Raw genomic sequence first — 27,552 nt, 5'->3', positions numbered from 1 at the left:
CCTTTCTCATTATAGAGAACACGAACAACACAGAAATATATAAATCTGCATACAAAACAGAGAAAGATCAGTAATGTGGGGTGTGTGTGTGTCTATTTCTCACTTCCTGAAAACTTTTTCTGTTTTTTGCTACTGAAATGGGGGACTAACCTTTTACCATATTTTTATTTAGCTCTGGAAGCCTTCCAGATATCAACCACTGTATAAGCAGAAAACTTTCTGTACATGGAAATCATTAATGGATTTATTTATTTTTAACAAGGAACAGCACCGTTGCTGTTTCTCAGGTCAAATAATTTATGATTTTTTTGTCTGACCATAACTAATACTCCAGGGTTAGTAAATGTTAACTCTGGTTAAGCTACATATATCATAATGATCAATACACACAAATTTCAAGCTCAAAATGAACATGGCACAGCTTGTATTATAGCAAAAGACATGGTTTCCCAACTATCAGGTACGTATTTTCAACTGAGAACCTGGCCAGTATTCTCAAATTGACCCAAAACATCCAGAGATGCTGAATTCCCAAGCCAGGTTTGTCCAGCTTCTATTCTCTGTCACTGTATGTCATAAAGCAACTCTAGGTTAGAATTATGCATCAAAGTAGATTTTTTTAAAAACCTACAACAGTCTTTGCCCTGTCTTATCTGGTTGGACTTTTGTTCTCCCTTTATCACACTATTTATATTTCAGACAAATAATTCCTCTCTCCATTCTTACAAGGACAGACAGTTCCCAAGCCTGCTGATAATATCCTGCTCATTGACATTTTAATAAGTACACCTGAAATAGGAAAATCTTGATAATCAAAATGTTTTTCCCCCAACCCACAATAAAACACAATAGAATGACAATGACTCAAATTCCACAGTACAGTGGTACCTCGGGTTACATACACTTCAGGTTACATACGCTTCAGGTTACAGACTCTGTTAACGCAGAAATAGTGCTTCAGGTTAAGCACTTTGCTTCAGGATGAGAACAGAAATCGTGCTCCGGTGGCGCAGCAGCAGCAGCAGGAGGAGGCCCCATTAGCTAAAGTGGTGCTTCAGGTTAAGAACAGTTTCAGGTTAAGAACGGACCTCCGGAACGAATTAAGTACTTAACCTGAGGTACAACTGTATTGAGTTACCAATACAAGCATATAAACACTGCCTTGCACAGACTCAGACCAATAGTCCACCTAATCTAATATAATCTACCATGTTCCACAGTGGCAGCTTTCCAGGGGTTTTAGACAGAAACAAAGGGTTTTAGACAGAAACAAACAATTACACTGATACTGAGAGCCAAGTCATACATTGATTAGAAATGGGCTTGGACATTTCGCACAGACCCCCATCACATTTTATGAGCCACAAATGGATACATAAAACTGCAGGAATGGAGAACCTGTGGCCTTCCAGGTGCTGTCAGACTCCCAACTCCTATCAGACCCAGTTAGCATGGCTAATGTCGAGAGAGGGGATGGGGAGAGTTAAGAGTCCACAGCATCTGGAGAGGCATAAGATCCCCATCCCTGATGCAGAGAAAGGACAGTGACCCAGGAATACATTAAACAGCCTTATGCAGCAGAATGTCCATTGATGCCAGGTGGATGCAGAGGACCTTCTGCTGCTCCAGGACCTTCAGAAGCTGCAGCTGCTTACTGGATTGGAAGCTGCAGGTGCTTCCCCTGTTTTATAGCCAGGGGAAAATTGAAAATTTCAACATGGATGAAGATCATATTGCTCTAGTCTACCTTACAGGACGGCCACAGGGAGAGGGGTCCATCTCCGAAGTGGACTTCCAGCAAGTCATGATAATAGCTGCCATCCTTTCCATAAATTTCTCTTGCCTCTGGTTAAGCAGTTGGAGCCTCCAGCTCCTGATCTCCACCCAATTAAAACACAAGGGCCACCCTCAAATGAGAAATAATGCTTGAATTCTTTCTGTTAAAGTTCTGTAACTTTAACTGGCAGATAGCAATAATTCCATCAGTTTGCAGAAAACTGGGGGTAGGACAGGGGGAAAGCAGCTAAAATGTAGAAGCAGGTTTGGTGTGTGTTTTTTTTATTTTTCTTTCCAAACCAGAATGCATTCTATTTCTTGCTGTCCTTGTTTACTCTATTTCACATTCCGAAGAGACAGGCCTATACACAGCTAGTAAAAAGTGTCAAGATTCCAAGGTGCCAACATATAATTTTAAGTGCCCAAAACTGTCCTGAAACTTTAGCCCTGAAATTCAAGACCAGAGGCCAAGCTGACATACACGCTGAATTTTAGTGGCAACCCTGTCTGTTCTGTGGGTGGCAAATTTCCCGCAATTTTGAAGACACTCCAAAATAAAGCTGAATGCTAAAACAAGTCTCTTTCAGTAGAAAATGAAGTGGTTTTTTGTTTTTATTTCCCCGAACAAGTTGCTGTTGCAACCAATCCTGTAAAGGAAGATGAGTCACTAGTCGATATATAGCGTGGGAGGAACGCCACAGAACAAAGCAAACCCTGGGAACATCTCTATCCAAAAAAACTCATTTCTCTGAAATTTGGGCTTCATTCTATAGGATCTCTGATACAGCCTAGAAAGATGAGAAAGGGAATCCAGAGAGAAGGAAAAGGATGCTGCTTTCCTTACCCATAATAAGCAGGGTACTCTCTGCTCACAAAATCTTCTACAGAAACTCCACCCTCTCATTTCACCAGAGACATACCAAACAAACCACAGAGATGCCTTGCCCTTTATACACACATCCCAGGCAGCGGCATGAAAGGACACATAGTCAACTGCCATCTATCTCCTCTGCCCATTACTTGGCACCTAAGGCTCATACCTACTCCACCCTGCTTTAAAAGAGGAAGGAAAACTCACCATGCCTGCCTGTTACAAGGACTAAAACCTTTTAAAATCCTGTAGGGTATCTTGAGCTACAGGAATTGTGTGTATTTTAGAGCTGGTACATCATAGACTAGGTTACGAATCAGAAAATCCCTATTTTGAATCTTTTTTCGCCATGAACTCACTAGGGTGGAGTAGCCAGCATGGCGCCCTTCAGGCAGGTGTTGGTAGACTACAACTCCCATAATTCTTGACCACTGCCCACACTGGCTGAGACTGATGGGGAGGGGAGTCCAACAACATCTGGAGGGCACGATGCTGGCTACCCTTACAAAGGGTTTAGGCAAGTTCTCCTCTCAGCCTCAGGCCCCCATCCCGCCTGTGTTATGCAATAATGCCTCACAGGTATTTTTGTAAAATTACAAGTTCACTAAGCACCTTGAACACCCTAAAATGCTATATAAATGCTATTATTCTTTCAGATATGACTTTATGACAGCACCCAACTCCCAACTGGAGAAATCTGATAATACTTATTATTTAAATAACACTCTTCTCACTATGCTCCACATACAGCAATCTCTGATCCTTACAACACTGTAAGGATATTAGGTTATCTCCATAATATTTACAGATGGGGACTAAGTCCAAGGCAAAAATGCCTTGAAACAGGAAAGGGTGTGGGCTTTCTGCTGCAATGCCAGCTCTGCACCTTCCACCCCTGTAAAAACACATATAAAAGCTTCTGGATCCAACACTGTTCTCCACCCTCTGCCCCATGCTTCAGAAAAACTGTCTGCTTTGTTTTCAAATACCTTCTATCTTTATCTGTTTTAATTTTTGTTCAGTATTTTTTGTTTTTTACCTAAAAAAGGCTTTTTAAGCAGCTTCATTGCGATTGACACAACGGCCCTCAAATCCCTGCTCCGAGAAGGGAGGGGGGAAATGTGACTTTGTGAATAACACCAGAGCTGGCCAATTGATGCTGTGCAAATCTAGTTTCTGCTAGAGGCAGAACAGGTTTCTCTTGACCCAGGGAAGAAGGCTGTATATGTGCTTATTGTGATCTGCTTGCTTCCACAGTGCACTTACTGCCAACGTTATACCAGTCTCCATACACATTGAGAAACAGCAGCAGGACTAAGATGACATTAGTACTATAGACATCTAGCTAAGAGCTCATGTTCTTAACCAATGAAGCAAACCAACATTCATAAAGCATATGAATGTATGAAACCTGTCAAAATATTTTCAGGGTATAATTATCAGAACACTGGCATACAGTAAGGGAGAACTGCCCAGCCTAGAAGCAATATGACCAGAACCAGGGATAAAGCATGGCATGTGCCTTGCTTCTACAAGCAATAGCCTCCCCACCTTTATTTTTAAACATAGGAATTACAAAGAGGGAAGAGTTAAGAACATAAGAAGGGACTGCCGGATCAGGCCAGTGGTCCATCTAGTGCAACCTCCTGTTTCCACAGTGGCCAACTAGAAGTCTGCGAGAAGCTCCCAAGCTGGACCCAGGCACAACTGGACTCTCCCCTGTTGAGAGCAGCATGTAATGTGTCTTGGGAAAGGTTGCTATTGGGAAAAGTTAGACCTGCTGTGCATGTGAAAGTCTTTGCATGTAACAACAACAACAACAACAATAATTTATTTATACCCCGCCCATCTGGCCGAGTTTCCCCAGCCAATCTGGGCGGCTTCCAATCAAGTGTTAAAAATACAGCATTAAATATTAAAAACTTCCCTAAACAGGACTGCCTTCAGATGTCTTTTAAAGAGAAGATAGCTGCTTATTTCCTTCACATCTGAAGGGAGGGCGTTCCACAGGACGGGCGCCACTACCGAGAAGGCCCCCTGTCTGGTTCCCTGTAACCTCACTTCTCACAATGAGGGAACCGCCAGAAGGCCCTAGGCGCTGGATCTCAGTGTCCGGGCTGAACGGTGGGGGTGGAGATGCTCCTTCAGGTATACAGGACCGAGGCCATTTAGGGATTTAAAGGTCAGCACCAACACTTTGAATTGTGCTCGGAAACATACTGGGAGCCAATGCAGATCTTCTCAGGACCAGTGTTATGTGGTCCCGACGGCCACTCCCAGTCACTAGTCTAGCTGCCGCATTCTGGATTAATTGCAGTTTCCGGGTCACCTTCAAAGGTAGCCCCACATAGAGCGCATTGCAGTAGTCCAAGCGGGAGATAACTAGAGCATGCACCACTCTGGCAAGACAGTCTGCAGGCAGGTAGGGCCTCAGCCTGCGTACCAGGTGGAGCTGGTGGACAGCCGCCCTGGACACAGAATTAACCTGCGCCTCCATGGACAGCTGTGAGTCCAAAATGACTCCCAGGCTGCGCACCTGGTCCTTCAGGGGCACAGTTACCCCATTCAGGACCAGGGAGTCCTCCGCACCCGCCCATCTGCTGTCCCCCAAAAACAGTACTTCCGTCTTGTCAGGATTCAACCTCAATCTGTTAGCCGCCATCCATCTTCCAACCGCCTCCAGACACTCACACAGGACCTTCACTGGTTCCGATTTGAAAGAGAGGTAGAGCTGGGTATCATCTGCATACTGATGAACACCCAGCCCAAACCCCATGATGATCTCTCCCAGCGGCTGCATGTAGATGTTGAAAAGCATGGGGGAGAAAGTCTGCTAGACTGTGGCCAATGCATTAATAATAGTTGGTTTTCTATCTAAGTATAGAAACTACATAAAATTTAAAAGCTGGGATTAATTTTCTTTTTACTTAAGTACCCACTACTTCTAATGTATGTAAAATAATTAGTTATTCATCTTCCTGAAAACTCTATGAGGAAAGTTTAAGCAGAAGCAATGAAACCTTCCAAGGCCACCAAACAAGTTAATAGTGGAGCAACGAAGCGGCTCTCACTAGGCTAAGCTAGTTTTCAGAACTTTTATTATTTAGACAACCCACAGAATGAGAAGTACAGCAAGCACATGATGAAAATATGTTTTGTACAAATATATAAATCAAGTACTCCACAGGAAAATGAAATATAGCAAAAGAATTAAAAGAGTGGGCCTACTCTTTCACATCCACTGTTCCCTTTAAAGAGGCTCAAACCAAAAATTTGACTTGAGGGGAAAGTACTTGGCTGTAGCAATCATGGGAGAGAATGGGCAAATAGTAAACTGTTACACAGCCTCCTGCCTCCCCTATGTCAACAGTTTCTGCAGTTCCATTACCTGGCAAACAGGTGTTTGGGAAACACAGGGCTGAACAGAAAATGAAGTGCAGGAGTCCAGATTCCTTTATGAAGATGCTGCAAGAGGCTCTATTTATATACAGCGGTACCTGGGAAGTCGAACGGAATCCGTTCTGGAAGTCCGTTTGACTTCCAAAATGTTTGGAAACCAAGGCACAGCTTCCGATTGGCTGCAGGAAGCTCCTGCAGCCAATTGGAAGCCACAGAAGTCGCACTGGCCATTCGGGTTCCAAAGAACATTCACAAACTGGAACACTCACTTCCACGTTTGCGGCATTCGGGAGCCAAAATGTTCGACTCGCAAGGCGTTCGGGATCCAAGGTACGACTGTATTTCCTTGAGTGATATGATTCTCCCATGCCACTCCTGCCAGAATGGTACACAAGCCTGCGATCCATCCTAACTACAGTGTAGATATAGTCAAGTCTCAGCTCAAACTAGGTAGGGAAATTAAACAGCACAGATTTGAACAAAGCAAGGAGTGATTAGTGAGCAGGAAGAAATCAGGGAATGGACTTTTAAAGTATTAATAAGGCATTGTTCTCTTACTGCATTCTTTTGCAGTGGCAAGCGACCTAACTCCAAGACTTAACTAGACTTGCCAAGGCTCAACCATGAAGATGAAACCATGATAAAGATGTCAGTGACATTGGCATATACTTGATTTGGGGACTGAAAATCCTAGCTTGAGCTGCGAAGTTCACTGGGTGACCTCAGGCTGGTCGCTTTTTCTCAGCTGAACGTAGCTCTGCAAATAAAGAGAGCACCCCCATCCAGGAATGAGAGGAGCTCCATGAAGGGTAGGAAATAAACATGGGGAAATAATAATAAATGTGCAGAGGAACAAATGTTCCATACATCTGAGATTTTGAGGAAGAGTGTGTGTGTGTTTAAAAACAACAACTTCATTTTCAAAATTAAGCACTGCCTAAATCCCCAAATCAGATTTGTTTGTATGGAACTGCTAACATGGGGTCAATGGGTTCAGACACTAACCTGAACAGCATGTGCTATGCAGACATTTAGAGTTCTCTACTGTCAGTGATGCTGGCACAGAGCCAGGGTAGGTAGGATTAGAGATTTGATGCTGTTGTAGCACTTAGGCTAGACTGTACACAAAATGGTATCTCAAGTAGCCATCTCTAAACTTCTGTTTAGTTCATGTACAAATATTTATTCAGCAAACCAGGTCTCAAACAACTGTTTTTAAAAGGTGGGGAAAGCCAAGCCAGGGTAATCATAGACTCATAGAATTGTAGAGTTGGAAGGGACCAGGAGGGTTATCTAGTCCAACTCCCTGCAATGCAGGAATTCTTTGCCCATGTGTACTTATTATACAAGTCATCTCTAGTTTAATTCAATTCTGTCCTCCAAGTAATCACACTTCTATGGAGGAAAGCTCTAAAAAGTCTTGTTTACACATTACAGCACTAGAGTGTTCAGGAAGACATGATCATCACAAGTGATCACAGACAGATCCTTGGCCTGTGTTCACTGTCTGATATGTCAGATTAAATAACTCCCCTATTGCATTACAGTGCCTGCCCCCTCAGCTTTACCTGATAGCACTAGGCAACAGTGTGCAACAGCAACTGCATCCAGGGTCGTCCCTAGGAGCTGGTCAGGTTGGCCACCACCAAGAGGGTGCAAAAATTGAATCACTCTACTCTGGCATGGAGTGGCTAGGAGCCCGTCCACCCATCTGCAAGCTCCCCAGGCAACTCCTCTGCACAGCCAGGTGAGGCGTGCAGCCTCCGCTGGGTGCCTTGGCAGAGAAATCCAGTCGTCGGCATGGGCCAAAGGTACAACTCCTTCCAAAAACACAAGGGAGTCTAGGTATGCCTCTGGCTGTGCCTAACTGCCATTTTAATGTAGCCCTGGATGCTACATCAGGAGCATTGTGGGAAATTAACATGGCAGCTAGACCCAGCTGACCAACTTAGTTCAGAACACCAGACTGGCTTCTTCAATGGGTTGGGCAGAGCAGGTGTCAGCAATGGATGCTGGCTTGTCCACACATGAGCTCAGATTCTTTGAAGGAGAAAGGAAACAAGTTGAATAGCAAAGAAAGCCTCCTCTTCCCATAACTATGACTGGCCACAGAGCAAAGTGATACCACAGGTCAGAGTGGCACTGCCTATCCACCAGGAAGTTCAGAGACAATTGTGGATACCATAATTAAATCTATAGTCATAGGCCACATCCACACCATACATTTAAAGCAGTATTATACCGCTTTCGGCAGTCATGGTTTTCCCCAAAGAACTGGGAACTATAGTTTGTTAAGGATGCTGAAAGTTGTGAGGAGTAGACAACTCTACACACAAAGCTACAACTCTAAGCAGCTTTAACAAACTACAGTTCTCAGCATGTTTCGGGGATGATGCTGATGATGATAATAACAACAATATCAACAACAAATTATTTATACCCTGCCCATCTGGCTGGGTTTCCCCAGGGAAAGTATGCTAAAGTGGTATAAGACTGCTTTAAAGGAATGGTGTGGACGTGATCTAACCACGCTTTATAGCAGCTGATCACAAAACAAGCAGAGGTAAAACACGCTTGCAAAACGCTTAACTGACGTATGCACCCACCACATCCTCCTTGCACCTACACACCCAAAGTACATCCAGGAATACACGTGCCAAAGCGTCTCAGTTCAGTTTACTGTGTTCCAGGTTCCTGTTCTATTTATTTGGAATTACGGTATATCCCACAGTACCTAAGTTTAGAACTTTGTATTTTTAGGTGTTTGGCTTATAAGGCGTAGTAGGGATAGGCTCCACAAACCAAGAAAAAGCCATTCAGCAGAGCAGGGGAGAGGAGACAACCTCCTTAGGTTCAGAAACACACAGCAGTTGTTGGGTTTTTTTTTTTGGGGGGGGGAATAATAATTATATTTTCCTTCAGTTTTACCTCACATAGTACCCTAGCAGAGCTCGATATTAAGTGTGAACCATTTGGAACAGGTCAGTGTACCAGTTCGGAGACTTTATAAATGCAGATGAATGGTCGTTAAGAAAAGTGATTTGTACATATTTTAAAAGAAAATAATTCATACATTGAGATACAAACCCCTCAGCTCCCCCTTCTCCCACCCCGCGTCACCAAACTTTCCCTCCCTCCCCCCCCCCTTAGTCATATTCACTTTTCTTCACACACACAGTCACAGTCCCCAACTTCCTTCCTTCCCTCCTTTCAGCCTCGGGAGCTTTGCCCCCTCACGGTGGGGACTTGCGCGTCGTCTCCCCTCCTCGCCCGCCTGCCACGGCACCCACCGAAGCCCTCACACGCTCGCTCCGTACCTTCGCTCCCTGTCCCGGCTCTGCCACTCACTCGCGCGCGCCACGCCTCCCGACACAACCCCATTCCAGCAACCGCCCTCTTGACTGGAAACCCCCCGGCCCCGCCTCCTCCTCGAAATTTCCCGGACCTCGCCCAATGGGGAAGGGAGGCTCTTCCGCGCGCCCCAATAACTTTGCGAGGCACCGGGTTCTAAACCCGCCCCCGCCGCTGCCTCACTCCCGGGCGAAGCTCACGCGCCCACTGCCCCGCCCTCGCGTATTTAGAGGCAGGGCGCGTGAAGCCCGACTCCTTGTCCTTCCTCCTCGGCTCTCGGTTCACGTCGCTTACGCCTCACACGTCCGGCAGCCGAGGGGAGTCACGTGGCTCTTTGCCCTCAGACTCTCACCCAGGTTGTGTGAGGTGATGGGCGCGTCGTGAGGTAGAGGGGAGGCTGTCGGTCTCTTCCCCTTCTCACGGCGCAAGCCTAATAATATCTATATGTCTGAGCCCCAGCCAGTCCAAAAAGCACTTACTCCCAGGGAAATATGACTCGGGCAGTGGCCTGGGTTGCTGTTGCAACATCAACTTTGTTGGACTGGTCATGTTGTGCGGATGCCCGATTATCGTCTTCCAAAGCAGCTACAGTGGTACCTCGGGTTACATACGCTTCAGGTTACAGACTCGGCTAACCCACAAATAGTACCTCGGGTTAAGAATTTTGCTTCAGGATGAGAACAGAAATTGTGCAGCAGTGGGAGGCCCCATTAGCTAGAGTGGTACCTCAGGTTAAGAACAGTTTCAGGTTAAGAACAGACCTCCGGAACGAATTAAGTACTTAACCCGAGGTACCACTCTATTCTGAACTCAAAAATAATTCTGGTTGTCAACAAAAGAGTTTTAAAGACTGTCTCAAGGCAAATCTAAAAAAATGTAGTATAAGCACCAGCAATTGGGAAACACTAACCCGTGAATGCTCCAATTGGAGAACAGGCTTTACCAAAGGTGTCATGGGCTTTGAAGACACTCGAACTCAGGACGCAAGGGAGAAATGTGCTAGGAGGAAGGCACACTTGGCAAATCCACACCGTGATCAACCCGCTGCCCGGAAACCAGTGTCCCCACTGTGGAAGGACGTGTGGGTCCAGAAATGGCCTCCACAGTCAGTTACGGACTCACTGTTAAAAATGTGTTATGGAAGACAATATTACTCGGCTACGAGTGATAGCCAAAGAAGAACAACTCATCACTGCTGGCATTCTCATATGGTTGGCTTGGCCAGCCCACCCATGAGGGTGGGTGACTGCCTCAGGTGGCAGAATCCCAATATGGCACTTTATTGTCAGCCATGTCCCTGATGTAGATCTTTGCTCACCTCTTCTCCCCCAGCGAGGAAGGGGAGACACTATTTTGTGGCTCACCTCAGGTACCACATTGGCCCTGGTCGGTGGACTCCCAACTCCTACCAGTGGTTCCAGAGACTCTGGAAGAGGCAGGTCCCCCCGAAAAATGTGGAGGGCCCCCACCCAGCGATATACAGACAAGTTGTTTCTGATAGGTCGCAAGCAGTGCTGGTTGTGGGAGCAACCAGACATCCAAACTCTGAGGTTGGTAATTCAAAGAAAGAATTAAAATCAACTGTAAGCTGAAAAGAGATTAAAAGGCATTCTGCGTGTGTGGATAAGCTTGCATATAAACAAAAATGTTTTAAGCAGGTGCTGAAAAGAGTAAAGGAGAAAGCAGGGAATTTCGAAGTGTAGTCATTAGGCAGGGAGTTCCAAAGTGAAGCCGTTGCCATGCTAAGATGTTGATTTCTTACAACTGCGGGACAAATATTGTATGGCACCTGTAACAGAGCCACTGGAAGCAGTCAGGTGGGCACATATGGGGCTTGGCGATCCTGCAAATAAGCTTGCAGGTCTTTTAAGGGTTGTATATCAGAACAGTAACAGCTTGAACTTGACCCAGTAGCAAATTGGCACGCAATGTAGATCTCTGAGCAGAGGTGTTAGATGTGCCAGTAACCATGCTGCAGCATTCTGCACTGACTGCAGTTTCAAGAGTAAGCGCAAGGGAAGCCCCACATAGTCATACAGTCTTGAAATCACTAATGCGTGTACTACTTGCGTCAAGATATAGATATACAGTAGTAGTTTTTCCATTATTTAGTACCAGCTAATCCAAAATCAATGCAATACTTTCTTCTGTTCTTTTCCCACTTTCCCCTCTGTGTTCCAAACTGTAGTACAAATTACAATTTTTTTTTGAATTGCATACTCAACTATTAGCCTAAGATTAAGAGAAAGTAATATTAGTCACTTTTCACATATGAAAATCACTACTGTATCATGAAAAGTTTTCCTTGTGAAACAGAATCATGCTGGTTCAAGTGTACTAAACCTGCCTGTTTCTAATTTTTTATTGGTTTGAACTAGCACAGTGTCAGCTGAACTAAGAAACACATTACTTGCTTTTCTAGTTACAGCTATATAACTTTTGTAATACGTTACATGCAGACCAACAAATTATTTCTCTTTGATTTGACAAGTTGCTATATTATAAACAGTGGCGTAACGTGGGTTGTCAGCACCCGGGGCAAGGCAAGTAATTTGCGCCCCCTAACCCGGGGCAAGGCAAGTAATTTGAGCCCCCCCCCCGCTGCACTGTCCCTCCCCCAGATAGTCCCTCACTCTCTCTCCGCACCGCACGCCTGGCACCCCCCCCCCCCCACAGTGGGCGGCGACCCGGCGGCTTGGATCGGATTCGCACAGCCAGCACTGCAGTGAGAGTGAGTGAGCCAGGTAGGGGCAGAGAGCTGCGAGTGCGAGCGCGCCCCCCCAGATGTTGCGCCAGGTGCGGCTGGCCCCCCCTGCACCCCCCACGCTACGCCACTGATTATAAATTCCCCAAGGAGCCCAGAGCAGCACATGTAGGGTTCATCTTCTTATGTGAAGTAGGCCACTCAGAATCTTTTCATGCTTGGGGGGCAGTCCTAGTTCATCTGTGTTTGCAGCGATAAATGCACAATGGGACAGGGAGACATATTTAAGTGGGCACATTCTAAGAGTCCCTTAGTTTAGAGATAGACATCACTTCTAGGCATTTTTAATGTCTGTCACAGCAAACACTGATCAAACGTTCTGTCTAGACTGCCGTATAATCTATGAAATAATGTAATTTGGAGGTAGGAACATGGTGCCCTCCAGATGTTATAGACTACTATTCCCATCAGTCCCAACCAGCATGGCCAAAGATCAGGAGTGATGGGAGTTGTAGTATATGTTCTCAATGGGCAGGGATTTGAATCTGGATTTTCTGCCCAACCTCAAAACTCTTCCCAATACATAAAAGGGGATATTTATGAAGTACAGTATTGGACATTGTGTGAGGAAGGCTAGTTGATTATCTTGGAGTTCCTATCTCATTTTTTTTCTACAAAAGGACAAAACAGACATTTAAGGCACCAAATGTGCTTCCCCACTTTCTTATTCCCCTTAACCCTTACAGGGCATCTTTATGTGAGTTCTAGTTTGAACAACCAAAAGCAACTTTTAGGTTTCTCCCAGGATAGCATGGGAACATGGCCTAGGTCAAAGCTTAATGACTACGTAACCATTCCAAATTTGTGCAGTGAAAACCCATAGCAGCCCTGATTCCATTTAGTTTGATGCTTTCTCTTCTGAGATTGAAAGTACTTGATTTGGACTTGCTGTATGGAAACCAACAGATTAGTGAGGTAAGCAGCCTACCCACGTGCGTGCCTTCTTGTCAGGAAGGAAACAGTGCGTCAGCATAGAATGTGCACCAAACAAGAATCCAGGGTATTTAGCCAAAAGAAAAGGCAAAGGATTGTTTACTTTTGGACAGCTCATACATTGTTAACAGTCTGTGGTTTAAAAAGAAAGATAAATACTACTGAGTCAATTCCGAAAAGTCGGGGCAGGGGGTGGAGGAATAGACCATTGGATTTATTCCATATTATCCTCCTCCCAAGGGACGCGGGTGGCGCTGTGGGTTAAACCACAGAGCCTAGGACTTGCCGATCAGAAGGTCGGCGGTTCGAATCCCCGCGACAGGGTGAGCTCCCGTTGTTTGGTCCCTGCTCCTCCAACCTAGCAGTTCGAAAGCACATCAAAGTGCAAGTAGATAAATAGGTACCGCTCCAGCAGGAAGGTAAACGGCAATTCCGTGCGCTGCTCTGGTTTGCCAGAAGCAGCTTAGTCATGATGGCCACATGGCCCGGAAGCTGTATGCCGGCTCCCTCGGCCAATAAAGCGAGATGAGTGCCGCAACCACAGAGTCATCCGCGACTGGACCTAATGGTCAGGGGGCCCTTTACCTTATCCTCCTTCCAAATCCCAATATAGTCCCCTTCTTGCTCACCCCCACATCAACTGCACAGGCTTGGGGTGGGTATTTTAGTAATCACAGGCATCACCTAGCTATTCACTCAGTCCCTCCATGTGCTTATATGTGAAATTAAGATTTCTTTTTGCCCTAACATGCATCATTTTACACTTGTTTACATTTAATTGTGTTTGTCATTTTACTTCCCTTTCACTCGGTTTGTGGGGGTCTATTTTTGTTTTAACGACCCTGAACAATTTAGTATCTTCGGCAAATGAAGGCTGTGAATGACAATGAATATATATATTTTTAAATTTTTTACAAATTAAAAATTGCACTGTAGATGCAGATATACTCCAGGGTTACAGTACTCAATATTGCTGAGCTGGAGAGCATCTTGCAACAGCTCTGCAATGTTGTTTGGTGTCTTTATCAAACAAAAACAAAGGAGAGGGCCTGTAATTGCACAGAAAACACAAATAAAGGCAATGGGATTCATAAACAGTATACAGTATGGCTGTGTACATTTTAGCAGTTAAACATGCAGAGAGTTTGTTTCCTTCTAGTACGCTTCAAGTTGTATTTTTCTAGCAAAAGAGGTGCCGGAACTCACCATGAACGCCTCCCTTGTTTTTGTACAATGCAATAACGCCCACCTGAGAGGTGCCAGAACTGAGTTCTGGTGAGTTCCGGCTAGAAAAAAAGCTCTGGTTATTCTGATTATTAATATATTAATGTGGTACTACTGCCGCATGATGTTGAAAATGTCATTGTGATATCACTGATGCAGAATGCTAAAAATGTTAAATAAATAAATAAATATACCAGTTCAGTTTCCCCCTTAAAAATCTACTCCCATCCCCACCTCAATGCTACCAGCTAACTGAATGCAGATGTGCTGTGCTTTTACTCACTAACAGCATAACATGAATATCCAAAGTCCAAATGAAAACCAATCTCTGTGGCTTAGAATGAAGGCACATCTGAGAGAAGGGGAAATAATACTTTAATCTTTTACCTAGACTTCCAAAAATACCCAATACTGGTCTTTTATTAACTTTATTTGAACTTAAATACATGTACTCTGTTTACCCACACAGCTGTTCTGAAATGGGCCGGACTGAAACTGTGACTCAGAATAGGAATCTGAATATTCCACACATAGTTGTATAAAAGGAAGGAATTCTGGAGAGCACTAAGCGAGGAACAGAAACAAAACAATGGTGAGACATTTTATATCGTAATGGCAAGAGCTGTAGAGTTCAAATAAAGGCACATTACAGCATACTCCTATAGTACAACTTATAAATTACACAAGTTATAAATTGCAGCAGATAATGTGAGGGACAGCATCAGATTTTTGCACAAAAACATGTGTTACAACTAAGGATGGGGAGAAATTTGATTCAGTTCTCAGTTAAACACAAACCTATCAAAAGTTGTGCTTCCTAAAACAATATGTGAAGTGAAACATAGCCATCCTTTGAAATCCACAGTTTTCTTAATTTTGCAGCCAAGTAATGTGTATGGAAATTCATATGCTGGAGAAAAGTATGCATAAAACTATATATATTAGTAAAAACAAGATACAAAAATGCATTCTTTTAGGGGAACTTGCTCTGTGAAAAAAACATGCATATTAGGAGAAAGTCCATTAAAAAAACTGATTAATTTTCATGAGAACTTTTTTTAAAATCACAGATTAATGTGGAACTGTGAAGAGCTGAATTTACGATTGGAAAAATGAGAAACTGAGAGAACCTGAAACTGACAGATTCGCACCTCCCTAGTTACAACATTGCCACACACAGACATGTCGCTATTGTGATATCTCTGAGTGTGCAACATTTCTGGTTCTTCCACTGTAACTATCTAAATAGTCCACAGTTGGTCAATCATTTCCTGCCAGGCGGCCATTCCTTTGAGAGGGAAATTGCATGTGCACTGGGACTATATTTCTTAGTATTCTGTGGTACAGAAGGAGGACACAATACAGGGATTTCTTAGTCATGAAGGCAGAGCTGTGGGACCTCCTATAAGAAGGCCAACTGACTCCATCTCTGTAGGCCTGCTGCCGCCTGGCTACTTGGGATAGTACCTGAGGGAAAATCTGTTTAGTGGATAGTCTTTATTTGCAGTTTTGCTGAGATGTGTCCCCCCCCCCACCTTTTTAAAAAATATATTGATGGTGCTTAATCAGGGTTGACTCAACATCTGGAAACCTTGGGCAGCTTCTGGAACCCAATCCACTGGCAGGGCCCACTACTGATGTCTGTCTTGGGTGATCCTTAATTTCCTCTCCGGTCCAGCATTCCGAGTTGTGCTTGGCAGCTGTATTGAGTCACTGTTTTAATTTCCCATAGTGCCCTTGGCAGAGCATCAATTCAGCCTCCCAATGCTTCCTGCAGCCTTTGTATCACAGCCAGACAAGCCAATCAGGGCTCACTGATAGAAAAAGGAACCTATCAGGGTACATTAACTGCTGGGGGGGGCAGGTCCTTTTAGACAGGCAAGTGGGGTATACTTATTATAATTAATAAAATTCAATTGGCAAGAAAGTAACTTTTTGAAAGCAGTTTTTTTGCAAGCTGTCACACAAATACTACTGAGAATATTGTTAGTGCCAGTTTAGAACTACTACCAGTCTTAAAAAAACCAAAAACCCGACACCATGAATGTGGGACTTTCTGAAAATACATAACTGGGGATATGTCTCTTCATGTCCAAATGGTTCAGCCCCAAAATTGTTTCGCAGTTCAGTTATACAATTTCCCGCAAATTGTAAAGATTCAGGTCAAAGAATCCATATTATATGTTGGTGGTTGTATTTCATAGGGTGATACGTTGTATATAATTTATATGGCTTCATACCAGACATCTAACAAAGCTTCTCTCCTGCTTCTCTTTCAACTCCTACTTCTTTTTGGGCTCAACATTAAAGGGAGCAATTAAGAGGGATTATTTAATTAGTGTGACCTAATATTTTATGAAGTCAGATCAATTAGGTTTTATCTTTGTTGAAAGACATAAAAGACCAAAAATGTGCTGATCAGGACAATTAACACACAGGCATCAGCAAATACTGCAAGTCTTTTAAGGCATAAGCACACGTGCTGGGTCTGTGCCTTGAGCCCAAAGAAAAGGGATAAGCTCTGGTCAGTTCACAGGACCATTTTGCATATGAAAGCTATGGGGAACAGTGGTACCTGAATGGTAGAGCATCTTCAGGTAGGGCTGAGAGTGACTCCTGCCTGAAAAGCCAGATAGGCACAACTAGTCAGTGTACACAATTCTGAGTTAGATACAGCAAGCTATCTAACAAACAAATGCTGGCTCCTTTGGCCTGAAAGTGAGATGAGCACCACACCCCATAGTTGCCTTTGACTGAACTTAACTGTCCAGGGGTCCTTTACCTTTCACCTTATATAGAGCAGTGGCCTGACTCAGGATAACACAGCTTCCTCTGTTCCAGTGGTGGGGCCCAGGGTTAAGAGGCTGAAGTTCATTATTTTCTGGAAAACCTTCAAAATTTGGGTTCAGTCAAGAGGTGATGAGTTAAACTTGCAATAAAATTTGGATCCTTGATGATGTCTTTGTGCTTTGCAACTCCAGTTCAAGGCAATTTCTCCACAGAAACAATAGTAGTAGAAATCATATCACAATATATGAGAAGGAGCCTTGGGAATCTCTGCCTCCCAAAATCATTTACATGCAGATCCTAATCATGTTTACATCGAAATAAGTTCCACTGGTTTCAAATAGGACTTCATTTGAAGGCAGCAGGGTATGCCTAGAACTAGTATAAAATTCACATTTGGGCAATGGTATTATCAGGAGAATCAAAATGTTACAAAATAGTGTGCAAGCTTTGGAGTTCCCCAGAACTCTTAATCAGACAAGGAATTAAAAATGCAAATGGCGTGTTTGTAGGGGGAGGAGGAAACTGTTGGTGTCATTCACATCATCATTGTCTGATAAAACTCTTCAGGTGGTGTGTGGGAGGAGTTAGCAAACATTCAAACAGAGTCTTCAGATGCTTGATTCAAATTGCACCCTGGCTTTCTGAGAAGGAGAAAGCACAATATGAAAGATTTCCCAATCTCTGCAAATAGAACAGCCAGCAATTACGCAGTTCTGGCTCCTTAAATATAGTGTTTATTCCTGCCCTTAAGATACCTTGATTACTTCCATTCCAGTGTCACAACAACTGAATATTTGACTGGTCTCAACAACCTTGAGAGCTTCAGTCAATACATTTTGCTCCTGAAAATGGCTTCGGTGTGGATCAGCCACAGAGGAAATTCATGTTGGGTATAGCAGAGTGGTTAATGAGACAACCCACACACTATTCAAGCTTGCAAATAAGCTAGACTGGCTGCATTGAGACCAATGAGATGTACACTTCAGTTTCCAAGGTCTGCTTCATACCATATGGAAATAACCAGAGCTTGCACTAAGTGCCACATCTTGAGAATTTCAGCTGAAGCCATTTTGAATACCAGAGCCTCACCTTGCAGTTTGTGAATCACGGACTAAGGCTGATGTTTTAGTTTGGACCATATTAAACCACTGCTCATTTCCACCAGGTGCTCTCAGTGTGGCACCCTGCAAACCCCTGCTCATATATGACCCTGAATTAATAACCCTTTATTAACAGGTCTCCCATGTTCTTTAAATTTTATTCCCCTAAAGTTTTTGCTGGAAGGCCCATTGGGCTGAAGCTGCAGTTAAATCTTGTTGTTGCCCGTCAGTTTACTATAGGAATGTGAATTGTCTTTTGGAAAGGAAGCATATCAAGTGTTAGAGCTGGGTTGTGGACAGTTGTTGGCTTGGAGGCTAACTGATGTTTTCACAAAAATCATAGGCGCAAAGAATGGAGAATTCTACAATTCTGCAATTGCACCCTTAAATGCAATCACAGGTAGATTCCAAAACTGAAACTACTTCATGGGGCAGATTTTAGAAGAAGAAAAAATGTCCTCCTTCTCTGTTTGCAAGGAGGAGAATTTGACAAGACTAGAGCGGAGCAGAATATGTTTCAGATGTTCGGCTTTAGCTCCCGCCATTCCCAACCAGCATGACTAACGGTCAGAAAAGGGAGCTGGGGTACATTCAACAACATATGGCAGGCACCATGGTTGGCTCTCCCTGATCTACAGTTAGCAAAATGGCAATTAATATACTGTATTAAGAGGCAGTGAAGTTCATCCCAGTCTCCTGCTTTTGCATGGCTCCCCAATTGACCTTGGGAGTTGCCAAACTGAGCTGATTTTATTATATGGGGAATTTCATTGCATGTCTCTGATTTCTCTGGTAGAAATTCAAAAGGCAAACCTCTGAAGTCTGTTGCTTCTTCCTCCAGGGCATTGAAGATCTAGTTATGTTCTTCTTCTTTTTTCATCTGGCCACCATAAATTCAGTGAATTCTATAGCCAAAGTTCAGGACAAGTGAAAAGTTGGCTGAAATATCACCATCAATTTAGTACAAATATTTATCAAGCAGTAAATCCACCTGTCTCTCAACACATTGGTCATTGATTCATTCAACAAGGCTAGGGTGTGTTCTGCCTATCGCTTAATGTGCTGCTGGGAATCCTAGCAATGTGCAATTCATTCTTGATTCATTCATGCTTAGTGAATGTTGCAAAACCTACCAGTTGTTTCAAACATTAAAAAGAATATGTAAACAAGATGTGTAAAGATCCAAATAAATCAGAGGGTTTATTTATTTATAGAGAGGAAGTGTCCAGTTTTTCCACAGCAGCTTTCACGTTGAACAAAACACTGCAGTGCAACATATTACAAAGCAGGGCATCCATCCAGCCAAATAAAAAAGCAGCACATCTTTAACTCTCTGTGCTACAAATGGAAAAATAATGTGGGAACTCAAAGCATATAATATCAGCCATTGGTAAATCAACGCATTGCTCTACTAAGAGCAATGGTCCTAAAAGTGACTAAACTGAACGGAATGCAGTGAAGTTGCTACAAGTTTGCAGAAAATGTTTTGCCAAATGTTGGGAGATCTCCCAGGGGCTGGATGAGTCTCCCGCACCCTGATGAGTTTTTCCCTGATGCAGAAGATTCTGTTGCAGAGCGTAACAACTTTCGTCTTACATACAAGTAGTTGGGCAGAACATCCATTTCAAAGGTAGCATCCTCAGTGCAAGGGGATGAGTTATAGCCAGCAAAAATACATGGAGCTCCCTGTCACTTTAAAGATCAAACACATTTATATTTTAGTAAAGGCTTTCATGAGCTGGAGTTAAATGGTCCTGCAGTGTACATTCCAAGTCCAGTTTCTGTACAGGCTCGACAAGTAGAAGGCGAAGCAGAGCCACACCATGGGCCGAGCCCCCAACATCCTGTCCTTCCCCACCCTTTCACACTGATGCTTTGAGTTTGGATAGCTGAAGAAGGGAAACCTACAGACAGATGCATAGCCTTCCATGCAATATGGAACTCTGGTTGTGCAGGGTTCCAAATAACTTAGAAGTCTATGCACATAGAATCCCATATATGAAGTTTCCCTTCCTCAGACATGGCCATCAGAGGGCCAGGAAGGCAACTAACATTGGGGGCAGGGCAACAGTGTGGCCCCCGCTTCCCTTTCTACTCATGGAAACTTCTTAACTCCTATATAAGACATGAAGGGCAGAGGCAGGGAAAGGTGGGTGCGGTGGGTGCTGTCCACCCCAGGTGCCATCCCTGAGGGGGGGTAACATCATCACGCTGCCCCCTGATGCCCACTGTGGACGGCGCACTCCCCAGGAGGCTCGCAGTGGGTGACGCACCCCCTGGGAGGCACACAGCGACTGGTGCACCCCCCGGGGCGCGCACCCAGCCCCCCTGGAACGCTCGCTCCACCCCATGGGCAGCTAGCTCCACCACAGCAGGCGGCTAGCCCCACCCCCTGGGTGCACACCACTCCAGGTGCCGCAGCAGCTAGCTCCGCCTCTGATGAAGGGGACTCTGGTTTGTCACTAAAAGCCGGTATGGTGCAGCTTGTTAAGGGTGCTAGGAACTGTGAATCTCAGGGGCAAACCACACCTCCCAGAATTCTTTGGAAGAAGTTGTGTGCTCTGTATGGAATGTACATAGCAAAGAGAGCAAACCCAACACCCTGAACTTTCCATGCTGGAGGGTGTTTGTTGTTTAGTCGTTTAGTCATGTCCGACTCTTTGTGACCCCATGGACCAGAGCACGCCAGGCACTCCTGTGTTCCACTGCCTCCTGCAGTTTGGTCAAACTCATGCTGGTAGGTTCAACAACACTATCCAACCATCACGTCCTCTGTCGTCCCCTTCTCCTTGTGTCCTTCATCTTTCCCAACATCAGGGTCTTTTCCAGGGAGTCTTCTCTTCTCATGAGGTGACCAAAGTATTGGAGCCTCAGCTTCACGAGCTGTCCTTCCAGTGAGCAGTCAGGGCTGATTTCCTTAAGAATGGATAGGTTTGATCTTCTTGCAGTCCATGGGACTCTCAAGAGTCTCCTCCAGCACCATAATTCAAAAGCATCAATTCTTCGGCGATCAGCCTTCTTTATGGTCCAGCTTTCACTTCCATACATCACTACTGGGAAAACCATAGCTTTAACTATACCAACCTTTGTTGGCAAGGAGATGTCTCTGCTTTTTAAGATGCTGTCTAGGTTGGAGGGGGTTAGGATATGGTAAAGTTGCTCCTTCTCTGACCTTGGTCAGCCTTTGCTGGTGATGTGGAGACTGTCACTGCAGAGGTCTCTGCTGTGCCCATGAGAAGTGCAGAACATGGACACCTTCCACAGGCAGCAGTCAATACATGCTCTGGAAACAGGGCATTACAGGTGTGGGGCACAGGAGAAGCAGAGCCAGCCATCGACCTGCTGGATCCTTAGCTACCCCATTCCCCCGAGGGGCCTGAGCTGAGCTGCCACAGCAAAAAAGAAGCTACAGCACCCCCTGCCATTCCCCCCCCCCCCGGCTGGCACAAGCTTACAGAGCTTTGGATACACTCGTTGATCTGTTGGTTTGCTACTCCCTGGTAAAAAATTGGATTGCTCTTTGTAGCTATCTGCTTCTGGGTACAGCCAGGGCTTTCTGGTCAGGATGGGGACAGAGCAAAGTGCTTCTCACCAGTAGTTTATTCCTCCACTGTGGGGGCAGCAGTGGAGGAATAAACTACACAAAAAGCACAAAAAGCAAAAGCACACGGTAATTCAGACAGAGGTAATGTGGGGGCAGCAGATGGCGGCTGTTTAAAATTGTAGATGCAAATGCTCCTGAGTAAACTTAATAAAAGTTAATCCAAGGCTCGCTGCTTTTAATGACCGTGTGGCAAACATAATTGTAACATTAGGAAATCGACGTTATTTGGAGGAATGCTAGAAACATTTTCTGTGATTCAGGGGTAGCTAGATGGGCACCAACAAGTTGTCTTCTTTAATCTCACAGCTATCCCACTTCACATCGCAAGGCATCTTTGTGGGAGGAGCAAGATCTTTCTGAGTCAAGATCTTTGGTTGTTGGGCCGTTTCTTCAGGTGGGCTACAACTGAATGGTAGGTAGAGGGCTGAGGCCTACAACCACGACCCAAGCCCCTGCTAAATCCCCTTCTTGTTACTTAAAAGGAGTGTGCGAATGGGGTGAGAGCCACTCTAAAAAAGGAAAATTTAAAATTTTGTACAATAACAAAAATGACCCTGAGTTCACATGATTTTTTTTTTAAAGGAATCATTTTCATCTGATTCATGTTAGAGCAGGTGTGGGGAATCTTTGGTCTTCCAGAAGCTGGTAAACTACAACTCCCATCATCCCTAGCCAATGGCCATGCTTGTTTGGGATGATAGGAGTTACAGTTCAGAAGCATCTGAAGGGCCAAGCATCCCCCCCTGCCTGTGTTAGTGGATACACATTTTCTAGATCTTCTATCTTTTTTTGTAAGATGTGTGATATCCCATCTCTTGCAGGGGCGCAATTAGTGCCAGCACCGTCCGTTAAGAGTTTGGGTGTAATCTTCGACACCTCCCTTTCCATGGAGGCGCAGATTGCAGCTATAACAAAGGCGGCATTTTTTCATCTCCGCCAAGCTAAGCAGTTGGCTCCTTACCTCTCTCACCCTGACTTAGCCACTGTGATCCACGCGACGGTCACCTCCAGACTGGATTATTGTAACTCGCTCTACGTGGGGCTGCCCTTGAGACTGACCCAGAAACTCCAGCGGGTGCAAAATGCTGCGGCGAGACTCCTTATGGGTTCCTCGCCACCAGATCACATTCATCCGGTACTATACCAGCTGCACTGGCTCCCGGTGGAGTACAGGATCAGGTTTAAGGTGCTGGTTTTAACCTTTAAAGCCCTGTACGGCCTAGGACCCTCGTACCTACGGGACCGTCTCTCCTGGTATGTCCCCCGGAGGACCTTATGGTCTTCAAACAAAAACATCTTGGCAGTCCCGGGCCACAGGGAGGTTAGGCTGGCCTCAACCAGAGCCAGGGCTTTTTCGGCTGTGGCTCCGATCTGGTGGAATGCTCTGTCACAAGAGACTAGGGCCCTGCGGGACTTGACATCTTTCCGCAGGGCCTGCAAGACAGAGCTGTTCCACCAGGCCTTTGGTCAGGGCACAGCCTGACTCCCTCCTTTGGCAATCTTCACAGAACTTTAGCCTAAAGGTTGCCATCAATTTGAGTTGAATTAATTTTATAATGAAATGATTTTAGAATGTTGTACTATTTTATTGTTGTTAGCCGCCCTGAGCCCGGCTTCAGCTGGGGAGGTCGGGATATAAATAAAATTTATTATTTATTATTATTTTGACCCTTCCTGGCCCTCAGGAGATATTTGCCCCATCTCCTTCCATGTGGAGACAAACAGTGAACCTAAAGGAAGAGATAAAATCTGAAATAAGTGTAGAAGAGGCAGCAACACAGATGAGCCATCTTTACCAGGCTCGACAACTTTAATTTACCTGGAGGAAAATGTTTTGCTAAATGTTTTAAAATTGACTTAATGGGAGCAGATCAGGAAAAGAACGTGTTATGAAATTTTGATCTCTTGTTTAAAGTCAATTTTAAAGTGCTGAACTCTGCAGTCAGCTGAAATGAAGAATACTGATGAGTGTGATGCACAGACTTTGTGAGAAGTCTTCCTGAAAACATTTCAGGGCACCAGACAGCCAAGGTCAGCCTTTCCAACAACTGGGCAACTTTAGCCAGTGAAAATTCCTTGGAAAGAGTGCTTCTGTAGATGGGAGCTGGGTTTACAGATTGCAATCCTTCTGGCTCCCACTCATTTAAACTTTTATATTAATGATTTGGTGCCGTATTTAGCGAATGCAAACTCCGCCTCTCCTGTAATTAGGAACAGAAAGATCTCAATCTTGATGCATGCAGATGATTTAGTGTTCCTCTCTCTTTCCCGATCAGGCCTTAGAAATATCTTGGAAGTGTTCAGTACATACTGTAAATAGGAAAACCTATCAATAAATTACTCTAAGACCAAGATTATGATTTTTGGCAAACACAGTCCTATGTATAAATGGTGTTTAGGACAGCAAGTGATAGAACAACCTCACTGATTTAGATACCTGGGTGTACTCTTTAGCAAAACCCTCTGTTGGAAGTGTTATATGAAGGCAGTGAAAGTCAAAGCACAGAAAAACATCGGGGCATTGATGAAGTTCTATTACAATAAGGGAGGGCGGCTGATTGAGCCTGCCCTAAAGATATTTGGTAGCAAAGTGCTTACTCAAATGCTCTATGGTGTTGAAATCTATGGTTCTGATTCGAAGTCCATTAACGTTTTGGAAACTGTGCAGAATTTTTTTTTGAAAGCTATACTCTCTACCATCAGGAATAGCAGCTCTTCTTCATACAGAATCTGGGTGACCACCAGTTAAGGCAAGAGCTGAGTGCACTTGATTAAAATATATTAAATTAAAATATATTAAAAGTATTGCTGCTATGCCAGCTGAGTGTTTTCCTGTGCTGTGCTATATGGAATTGAGTAATAACCAACTCTGGAAAACAGCTTGTTGAGATGTTTTAGGCTATTATTATTATCCAAAACTGAGCACTGCTTTGAGTTTGAATAAGTGTCAACTAAGGGATTGACTCTACTGGATAGAATCTATTCTCTTTTGCTCCTTTTCTCTGCCCTGACGTCATGCTTATCCGAAATTGTGATGTGGTACTAGAAATTCTCCAATACGGGTTGTGTGATGACAGCCTGACATTTCTATGTATGTAAGAAGATGTAGAAAAATGATCTCCATAAAAATAATGTCCAAGAAGAAAAAAACAGACAATAGCTTTTTCAGAGAATTGGAAGCTTCTCAGAAGAACTGCTATTGTTCTCCGTACACATGTTCATCTTTCCTGCTCTACCGCATGGAATCCCATCAAGTACATTTTATTCCACTCTGGGCATTCTTTAGAAAAAGCCTAATTGACATGTACATACACATCTTAAGCATGAGTCACAGGCTTCAATATGTTCAGGGTTTTTTTAAGTGTGCAGTTTGAAAGAAAATTCAGAGTTGGGGGGAGAATTGTGCAGTTGGAAAGCTGTGTCATTTGAATTAGACACATTAGACCTATGCGTTTCGTAAGCACTTAAATGACAGGCAATGTGAGGGGAAGAATGTTGTTGTTGTGGGCATCCGTCTGTCTCTAGATGCAATGGAGTCTGCCTCCAGGGGTGAGGTCAGATGACTGCATTAGCAGTACCAAAGTGACTTCCCTGGGGCACAAGGCTGGGCAGTGTGTGTAGGTCCTGGGCTCCCCAGATGACAAGCCCCCCTCTTGTCCTCCCTGATGTGGTCCAAAGGAAAGCAGAACAAGATGTTTGGCACAGCTTGGCTGCAGGAGTTGCTGGAAGGAGGTGCACAAGGCACCATCTAACCTTCTTAGGGACTCCAGATTTGTATACGGTTTACTCTTTAGCCAGGGACGCGGGTGGCGCTGTGGGTAAAAGCCTCAGCGCCTAGGGCTTGCCGATCGAAAGGTCGGCGGTTCGAATCCCCGCAGTGGGGTGCGCTCCCGTTGTTCGGTCCCAGCGCCTGCCAACCTAGCAGTTCGAAAGCACTCCCGGGTGCAAGTAGATAAATAGGGACCGCTTACTAGCGGGAAGGTAAACGGCGTTTCCGTGTGTGGCTCTGGCTCGCCAGAGCAGCGATGTCACGCTGGCCACGTGACCCGGAAGTGTCTTCGGACAGCGCTGGCCCCCAGCCTCTTGAGTGAGATGGGCGCACAACCCTAGAGTCTGGCAAGACTGGCCCGTATGGGCAGGGGTACCTTTACCTTTACCTTACTCTTTAGCCTTTTCTCCTCCTGAAGATACCCCACAAGGCAGTGGAGGTTTAGGATCAAAGTTGGGCTACCTTCCAAGGTTGATGAACCTCATTTGCCTCTCACTTCCCTCTACGGCATGTGCAGAAACAGCCTTCTTGACCCCAAAGCCATAGCTACGGGGGGGCTAGTCAGGTTTTTTGCCCCGGATAAAGCCTCCAGAGGGGCACCATCGAGCCTCCCAGCCTGTGTGTGTGTGTACGCAAATATGCATGGAGGGGGTGCCAAACTGGGTCTTTGACCTGGGTGAAATAAAGCCTAGTTTTGCCCCTGCTTGACCCACTATTGATCTCGTATGCTCAGTGTGCCAGAGCCTGCCTTCACATGCAGGGGAAGTCCCTTACTCACCGAGGGTTTGAGACCCTTCGGCTGTCCTCACCTGGTTTAGCTGGCTGGTCAAAGCCATGCCTGGGGTGTGGTCGCTGTTGCCACAGGTGAGAGCTGAGTGCAGGGTGGGGACCAAAGGTAGAGAAACTATCCCCACCAGAGGTACTACCCCTCTCCCAACACCCATACACCCCAGGGAAGCATGTACACAGATTATATAAGAGTGTAATGTCCTCAATTTCTGAACTAAGACAGATTCATAAATGAATTGTTCCTGTATGGTAGATAAGAACTATGGAGAAACACGTACTGAAAAGCAAAGAGCAAAGCATGCTTTCTTTTTCTCTTTCCTTTTTTAAGTGACGGGGATTTTGTGCAGTTGGCAAATCTGCTTTTTTAAAACCCTGCTATAATAAGTACATAAATGCAGTGGCTTGGCTTGTAAGTTACCCATCCATTTGGACCAATTCTCCCCTCCATCTATAGCCTCCAAAACATTCCTAAAGGCCCCCTAAACCCCAGGAGCAGATTTGTAGGGGGCTGCAGAAGGAAAGGAGAGGCATGAAAGACCCGTTCTATGCATGGGAATTCCATTCAGGGAAGGAAAGTTAGGATTCAAGCCAATGCCAGGAGCTGCTGGAGAACTTGTTAATTTTGAACAGTAATAACATTAACATTAATCATATGAAACGATGAGCACTTATGCTGCTATCTGTGCTCTCCCTTTCAGGAAAGGGAAAGTGGCTACAATTAGGAATTAGGACAGGGGTGAGAAAATTAAGACTCTTCCCCACCTTCCCCACCCACCACCCCTGCTGCAGCAGTAATTTTTTCAGTTATCAAAGCAACAAAAATAGCATTAAGGAGGCAGTTTTCTCCCACTGATCTTTGGAAAGGTTGATCTTTGCAGTGTCCTAAACTCACCCTTCCATTTAAATCTGTGGCTGTAGGAACTGTTTACATACTCTGCAATGTTTCTCTGATAAAATTAGGGATGTCCTATTTAATAATAGGAAGAAGAAGAAGAAGAAGAAGAAGAAGAAGAAGAAGAAGAAGAAGAAGAAGAAGAAATATTTTATTATTTATACCTGCCCATCTGATTGGGTTGCCCCAGCCACTCTGGGTGGCTTCTAACATATATAAAAACATAATAAAACAAACATTTCAAAGCTTCCCTATACAGGGCTGTCTTCAAATTCTTCTAAAGGTTGTAA

General features: G+C 44.6%; 1 protein-coding gene and 1 long non-coding RNA gene across 3 annotated transcripts in view; one reads left to right on the top strand and one right to left on the bottom strand.

Moving 5' to 3' along the window:
• VDR (vitamin D receptor) overlaps positions 1-9,718 on the bottom strand; it is a 79,284-nt gene extending 69,566 nt beyond the window's left edge. The window contains exon 1 of one of the 2 annotated variants that reach the window (XM_083427718.1): positions 9,364-9,718. The gene's annotated coding sequence lies outside the window, so the exon portion shown is untranslated. Of the gene's footprint in view, positions 1-9,336 lie in introns of both variants that reach the window. The other variant, XM_083427719.1, reaches the window with a different exon arrangement.
• A 5,073-nt stretch (positions 9,719-14,791) lies between these two features.
• Positions 14,792-24,562, top strand: LOC310671822. The gene is made up of 3 exons (XR_014508229.1): positions 14,792-14,910; positions 22,119-22,206; positions 24,516-24,562. It is a non-coding gene; the product is annotated as an uncharacterized lncRNA (long non-coding RNA).
• Positions 24,563-27,552: the final 2,990 nt, after the last annotated feature.

This window comes from Podarcis tiliguerta (assembly GCF_965153285.1).
Source record: "Podarcis tiliguerta genome assembly, chromosome: 2".
In the NCBI taxonomy this organism is placed as follows: domain Eukaryota; kingdom Metazoa; phylum Chordata; class Lepidosauria; order Squamata; family Lacertidae; genus Podarcis; species Podarcis tiliguerta.
Note: the sequence above shows the minus strand (reverse complement) of the source record. Positions and strands in the feature narration are given on the sequence as shown.